General features: G+C 41.9%; 1 long non-coding RNA gene across 1 annotated transcript; it reads left to right on the forward strand.

The window, feature by feature from the left end:
* Positions 1-847: 847 nt before the first annotated feature.
* On the forward strand, positions 848-5,041 carry LOC310678537. Its single transcript, XR_014511827.1, has 4 exons — positions 848-975; positions 1,058-1,186; positions 2,943-2,994; positions 4,733-5,041. It is a non-coding gene; the product is annotated as an uncharacterized lncRNA (long non-coding RNA).
* The last annotated feature ends 3,070 nt before the right edge of the window (positions 5,042-8,111 follow it).

Below are 8,111 nucleotides of genomic sequence, written 5' to 3' on the forward strand. Positions count from 1 at the left end.
GTCTGTGCTAGGCCAGTAATAATAACAACAACAGCAACAGCAACAGCAACAGCAACAGCAACAGCAACAACAACAACAACAACAACAACAACAACAACAACAACAACAACAGAAAAGTTTGCTTAACACATATGGGGAAGGGAGCAAAGGAACGACAATGAAAAGCAAGGATCTGTTTTAGAGTTGAAAGCAAGGTTCTAAACCAGGATGAGGTCATCTGAAGGAGGTTGACAGCAGGAAGACATGCCTTCCCCCCTCTTACCATAGCACAGTGGGTCCCCCCCCCCATGCTTTTCTGTGTTTTTCTATTGCTGTTTTCCTGGTTTTATGTCGTGTTTTTGTTTAAACAGTTTAATGATATCACTTCTGTTTGTTTTTGCTTAGAGATATTTTGGAGTGTTAAGAGGTATATCAAGGCTTTTCAACAAATAAATATTTTGAGCAGACAATTTCATTGCAGAATTTGGAGAAGTGTGAAACCCAGGCAATAACTGCAGTCTGATCCGCGTGTTAGTCTGGGAGCTGCCAATGAGGTCAGTACATATTAGAGTCTGCAAAGAACGAATTCCTCAAGCATCTCTATGGACTCTGCAACAGCTCTCCCTCTCCCCCTCTCTCTTTCTCTCTCAGCTTTTGCCTTGGCTAGATCTGTGGCTCTGGGGTTTATTTTTAAACACAGATAACCACATATTTCTTCAGTGCCATTTGTGAATGCAGCAGAGCTGTCGCTGGTTTGCGCATGAAGGGTTTTAAGTTTTTCGGGGTCAAAATGTACTTGTCTTTCTTCACATGAGTAGCCCAATTTAGCTTCCCTATGACTATTTATATGAGCAAATTGAACATGCTGTGTTTCCCCTGGATGTTCCAGCTTGCAGATTAGCAAGGGCACCGGTCTCTGTGTAAGGCAGAACAGAATCGCCACTCAGGCTGACCCAGCTGCGTTTCCAAGCCTAAATGAGCACAGAAGCAAAAGAGGTTGGTAATGAACTGCATGGGCATTAACCAGAGGGCATACTAAAACCCCTATTTCTTAATTGAGACCGTTGCATTTTCACAGCTGTCAAGAGAAAAGAAGTGGGAAAACTACAGTGACTGTGCGCTGTGACTTCAGAGGCATTTTATGAGGAAAACTGTAATAATTTGCACACAAAAATTATATTAGCAAATGGATGCCATTATGACGAAGGCAAGTATTGTGTGAGGGCTTGTGGAATGCAAGGATCTCGAGTGGATGCTATGCTTCTTTAGGCTTTCTTCTCTGTTGGAGGGATGTCTGTCAGTGAGGATGAAGGATAGGTGAATCAGTCTATTTTCAATCCATGATCCACTTCCACACATGTTCACCCATAAATTTGTTTTGTCCTGATTCTGCATGTGTGTGTGTGTGTTTAACAAGTGTTTTTAAATATGTGTTGTTGTTTTTTGTGTACTTTGAAGCATATATTTCCCCTCAAAATATTCATTTCTCCAAAGAAGCATTTTAAATTACTTTTGATACCCACATTGGAACATTGGGAAGTGTCTCAGTCGGTGGATACCAAAGTTTTGATCTGCATGTTAGTCTGGGAGGTGTGGATCAAGAAGGCTCCTTTCACCATACGCAAAGACTGAATTCAATCACCTCTAGTGAGAATGAGGCCAACCAGTGCTAACAAGGATTTGGCCTTCACCATCATCACCATCACACACACACAAATGGGAAGCATCCATTGGAAAGGAGAACCAATCTCAAGACGCAGAAGGAAGAAGATTTAATTTTTAAAATGCACTACCCTTTCTTCAGCATCTGGAAGTTCATTTTCCTTTCTTGCCCTTACCATCGCAGTGTCACAAAGTACAGTGGTGCCCCTCAAGACGAATGCCTCGCAAGACGGAAAACCCGCTAAACGAAAGGGTTTTCCGTTTTGGAGGTGCTTCGCAAAACGAATTTCCTATGGGCTTGCTTCGCAAGACGAAAATGTCTTGCGATTCCTGGGGTTTTTTTTTCCCTCCCAGCCTTTTCCCCAAGCCCCTAAGCCGCTTAACAGCTGTTCGCTAAGCCGCTGAACAGCTGATCTAAGCTGCTTATCAGCTGATCTAAGCCGCTAATAGCCTTTTAGCAGCTAATCCGCTAATCCCTTAAGCCTTTAATAGCCGCTAATAGCCTTTTAGCAGCTAATCTGCTCATCCCTTAAGCCTTTAATAGCCGCTAATAGCTGCTAAACCGCTAATAGCGCTAATAGCGCTAGTCCGCTAATGGGCTTGCTTCGCAAGATGAAAAAAACCGCAAGACGAAGAGACTCGCAGAACGGATTCTTTTCGTCTTGCGAGGCACCACTGTATAGAGTTCTGCTTCCCCTGGCCCAAGCATTAAATGAGAGAAAGATGAATTCTGGGCTATTAGGAATCAGAGCTGCTCTCAGTATCTTCAATGGTCCAATGTAAGTGTTGCTGGTTCATATAGATGAGGCTCATCCCCACTTCTCCTATTGTGGTATCTGGAGGGTGACACTTGTAGGTACCATTTGGTCAGGGTTAAAGCTCATCCCAGCCCCTTCTGACCCTATGCATTCTCTAATCTCCACAGTTCCTTCCTAGAGTTCTGTTTCTTGATCCTACTGGAGTCTGGCGTCTGATGAAAAGCTGGAAATTGGTTTTTATACATAGATAGGTTTTGATTTTCATAAAATAATGAAAAGACAGTCCTTTTCCTCCCCTACCTGCGGCTATCTCTTTGTATGCCATTCAAAAGTCATTGTTACCATTCACCTAGGCAAACATCTACAATGTTACAGCTGATACAAGAAGACGGGCGATGCAAAATTACAATATTAGCATATAAGTCACCCCATGTATAATTTATAGCAGCTGTCATTTAAACTCCCCCTCCTTCCCTCCCTCCATATTGTGCTCTAGATACAGTGTTCAATTTCAACTCATCTTTTCATCTTTTCTCACTCTAGGTTGTGAAGGTCAAACTGAATGCTGGATTTCCTTCTACAACCAGAATCCAAGGTCAGCTTTTGAATTTGATGATCAAAACGTCCCACAGGACTGAGGGGCAAAAGCTGACAATCAGTTTCCAAGCTCAAACAACTACTGGCTAATTGCTGAGCGAGTTTTTCTTCTGCAGATGGAGCTAAAACCTTTTATTTTCTTATGAATGTAATAATACAATTCACCATGTTTTTCATCATCTGCATGGCAAAGGCTAATCTGTCATGCATTAGGCCAGACCTGTGTGTAATCCACACTAAGTAAATATATAAATCTAAACAAAGTTGATCCAAATCCTCTACCAAGGGCAGCTGCATGCTGTGGCATGTATATGTTGTGCAAATTGTGCTAATTCGAATTATTTATCTAATTTTGCATAGTTTGTTCTTTAACGTTGGGGTTTTTTTTGCTAGTCATGGGATGGCAAAGACATTGAAATCCCATTCATCTGTCATTTATGGAATGTGAAATTGCAACAGGAATTATCACATCCATTAAGTCTAGAAACTTTTATTATTATTATTATTATTATTATTGTTATTATTATTATTACAGAAGCAGGGATGTTCAGGAAAGTGAATTTTGTGCCCACTACCCACCTCGCACCAATCCTGCAGAATCCTGATTAACACAAAAACCTGCAACAGTCGGATAACAAGTCAGGATGTTCTCAGGCAGTATGATTTGAAGTTGGGATTGCTTTTCAGAAATGACATCTGCCTTTATCTGACTGCCTTTGCCCTGAGCAGAGTCAAATTCTACTAGTTGGACCAGGCACTTTCTGCAACAAACCTTTGTTTAAATAAAGTGTTAGATATCCTCCCAAATGTTCACTTCAACCACTTATCATGTTTGTGTTTTTGTTGTTGTTTTTAGGGTTTTTAAAATATATATATATAAAAAGCACCATTCCTTCAAATGTGTACTCAACGCATAGCTGGCAAAGCATGAGATGTAGAGGGTTAACGTACCTCTGACATTTTAAATGTTCTCTACAGAGAGAGCCAGTGTGGTGTAGTGGTTAAGAGCGGTAGTCTCGTAATCTGGGGAACCGGGTTTGCGTCTCCACTCCTCCACATGCAGCTGCTGGGTGACCTTGGGCCAGTCACACTTCTTTGAAGTCTCTCAGCCCCACTCACCTCACAGAGTGTTTGTTATGGGGGAGGAAGAGAAAGGAGAATGTTAGCTGCTTTGAGACTCCTGAAGGGGAGTGAAAGGCGGGATATCAAATCAAAACTCTTCCTCTTCTTCTTCTTCTTCTTCTTCTTCTTCTTCTTCTTCTTCTACAATTGCCACTTTTTAAGTTGAAGTCTATGGCTATAGACACATGCACAGAACCTATGAAATGGAGGAGACAAAGACCTAAGACGTCACCTCATCCACCAGGCCCCTGACATAAAGCGTTTTTTGCTGGGAAGGCCCGCAATCCCTCCTGCCTTAGGGAACTTCCTTGCCCAGATTTTATTTTGATTTGATACTTATTTGGTTTCACCACAGTTATGATTTCTTGAGTCTTATTTAAGGGTGTGCTAGCAATCCCCTGTTTAGGGGGAAGGAGAAACTAGCATTGCATGGAGCAGATCCTGAACATGCTAGATTTTATTTGTAAAGGCAGCTGATATGTTTGCTTTTTTTTTTTTTTTTACAGGAGAGAACATCTTTTAAAATGTGGAACCTGGATTGTGTGTGGATTAGTCCCAAAAAGACACCATGTTGCATGCGCACTAGCTAATATGAAAATTTCTGTTCCCATTAGAGACATCAAACCGCCCATACAGTCATGTACACGGAAGATATTTGAACAGACTTTGATATCTGCCTTTCACCTTGTATGTACCAGTTCTGATGGATATTCATTCGATTTCCTCAGAAGTGGACAGGTCTACGTGATATTCAAACCCTTTATGGCCCCCAAATTCTGTGACAACAACAAGCAAATTAAATTCAATGGAAAGAATTTTACACAAATTGGTTCATGGACCGAGCACAGCTAGATGAATGGAGAAAAGGATCACTATAAACTGTAATCAGTCTCTGTCAGTGAGCTGGCCCAGAATAATGTTGCTTTCACTAATCTCATTTCCTGTCTTTTTCTCCTTGCTTTTAAGAAACTTATCTTCACTAGCATAATATAGACGAGGTTCCCAAAGGAATTTCTTTCCCATTCCTTTTAAACCACATAGCTTATAACTTAGTTTTTCTAAGGGGGGGGATGTAACTGAAAGGGAAAGGATTGGAAGAGAAAGATATGATATGAAGATGATAAGAGAGGGAGATAATTTGCACCAGAGGCAATTGCATTCAAGGATGTTCCATAGCTCAGCGGTGCAGTTCATGCTTTGCCTGCATAAGGAGATATACACAGTTCCTGCCATGCCCAGTTCAAAAGATCTCAGGTCACAGGGCTGGGAAAAGCTGCTAATCAGGATAAAGATTATCAGGCTAGAAGGAGCAATGATCTCATTCAGTACAAGGCAGCAATAGCCAATGTGGCAGCAAACTGATGTTGTGGACTACAACTCCCATCATCCCTGACCATTGGCTATGTTACCTATGAAGAGTACCACACTGGATACTCCTGCTATAAGGGAACTTTATATGTGCAAAACTCCCTCTTGGCTACTTTACTGCATTTTCTGCACATATCGTTTTATAATGTGTGTCTCTCTACAGTGGTACCTTGGGTTAAGTACTTAATTCGTTCCGGAGGTCCGTTCTTAACCTGAAACTGTTCTTAACCTGAAGCACCACTTTAGCTACTGGGGCCTCCTGCTGCCGCCGCGCTGCTGGAGCATGATTTCTGTTCTCATCCTGAAGCAAAGTTCTTAACTCAAGGTACTATTTCTGGGTTAGCGGAGTCTGTAACCTGAAGTGTATGTAACCTGAAGCGTGTGTAACCCGAGGTACCACTGTGTATATAAACCATTGGTTTTTGGCTTGTGCATTAGTCATGGGGAAAGTGGTGGTGGGGAGATAGAGGGGCCTAGAACTGTTAGGCATATTCCTGGACTCTTCCCTGAATTTTCAGGTTTTAAAAAAGGAAGTTTCTAACCCTTTGGCTTTTGGAGATATAAGTATGCAAGCTGTATTCTCTATCCAATTGCCCGTTGAGACTCTAATCCTAAACGCACTTACTAGGTTAGGGAGGCAGTTAGTTCAGTTCCACACAGTGGGGCTTACTTTCAAGTAAAAAAGGCTGTAATCCCAAATCCAATTATTGAGCATAAAGGGACTTACCTTGGAGTAATCCTGCATAGCATCACACTGCATAGGAAGCAAAACAGTTCCTGCCACCTAGTCTTCTACCCAGTAACTGGAATGATGGATAAGCATTAAGTGTGTGTCTCTTCTCTGTGCGTATTTCCTTTTTTGGAACACTATAAAATTAACATTTATTTTATGAATATTAAATACATTTCAAGTATAAGTAAATAATGCTATTAGGCTACCAACTGCACTATAATACGATCTGACTGCTCTGTAATAATTTTCTGCCCACCCACATACACACATTCCCAGTGTGCCTTGGATACCCTCGCCAAAAGAATGCTAACTATGATGCAATGAGTTAATAGATTTAATAAGCCTGGGAAGTTCCAGGGACATCCGAAGCTATAGCTCCATGGTAGAGCATCTGCTTTGCATGCAGAAGGTCTGAAGTTCAATCCCCAGCATCTCCAGGTAGGACGGGGAGAGTCCCCTGCCTGAAATCTTGGAGAGCTGCTACAAGGCATTCTCAGTCTAAGGCAGTTTCCAATGAATCTGGGATGCTGATGCACTGTATGTGTACATTGGTACCTCGGGTTACATATGCTTCAGGTTACATACCCCGCTAACCCAGAAATAGTGCTTCAGGTTAAGAACTTTGCTTCAAGATGAGAACAGAAATCGTGCTCCGGCGGCGCGGCAGCAGCAGGAGGCCCCATTAGCTAAAGTGGTGCTTCAGGTTAAGAACAGTTTCAGGTTAAGTACGGACCTCCAGAACGAATTTAGTACTTAACCCGAGGTACCACTGTATCCTGTAAAAGGGACTGTCTCTGGCTTATAACGTATCACCAATGAACTTACTCTGGAAAAAGAACAAGAGAAGATTTGGCAAGGAACTGGCAGGCTGTGTGGGCTTTGTTTGGCTTGTCCCAGGTTTGTCTTACATTGTAAAAGTAAGATATTGCATTTTATCAATGGCAGGAGGCCAGACTCAAGTTCCTTTTCAATTGTGGCACTCATGTATAGTTCCCATTCATTTCACTCAGTTTGCATATGAAAACTTCCCAGTGGATTATGCCCATGGTGGGCTTTTGTGCAATGCAGGAATGTCCCGCACTTTGCAAAATCAGCAGAGGCTAGCAAAAGTGCAGAGCAGCGATGAAAGCAAAGGCCTCCTTCGTTCTCGTTGAGGCTCTGACACTGAAACCATACAAAATTCATTTGGCCTTGGTTTTCATTACACATTCAGACCAAGTTTGTAAAAAGGATTGCTGTGGTTCATGAATCTTTCAAGCAAACTTGTTCTGATCTATGCTTTTGCATAGCAGTCATGCAAAATTCATCACCTTCTAAGGGTTCTTGACACAAAAGTAGGTGGCATTAGGTGTTTTTTGCACGGATTTGGCTTTCAGAATTTTCTGTAAGGGTCATAACCGAAATTCAAAGCAGAACCCACAAGGAGCAATGCCAATGCTGAAAAATACATTAAATAATATTCCCCATTTTAGAACTCGTGTCTTTGAGGATTCAAATTGTATGAATGGCTAATGATTCTTCAATCTCTCTAATGCATATATTCTTTCCTCGCTTCTGCTTAGTATCTGCCCAGTAATATTGAATGGGGTAGGTTGGGGTTGAATCGATCTATCTAAAGCACGAGTGATGGAACTTTTCCAGCCAGCCTAAAAGCTAAAGGTGTTGATCAGATGTGAGGATGCATGGCTTCATTCAGGACCACAGACAATCCATTTAAACCAACTCTGCTCAGAGGCAGTAATTCAGTCTGTCATTGGATGTCCCAACCACCCTCCCTGCATGTTTGGCCCTACCTGAAGATGAGCAGGCAGAGCATGTTCATGTCTTGCTATTCTTTTCAGTAGCCTTTCTGCTAAATGCTTGACTAGTGTAAGGTTGTGTTAGTTACTCTG

The sequence above is a fragment of the Podarcis tiliguerta genome, assembly GCF_965153285.1.
Source record: "Podarcis tiliguerta genome assembly, chromosome: 5".
NCBI classification, from domain to species: domain Eukaryota; kingdom Metazoa; phylum Chordata; class Lepidosauria; order Squamata; family Lacertidae; genus Podarcis; species Podarcis tiliguerta.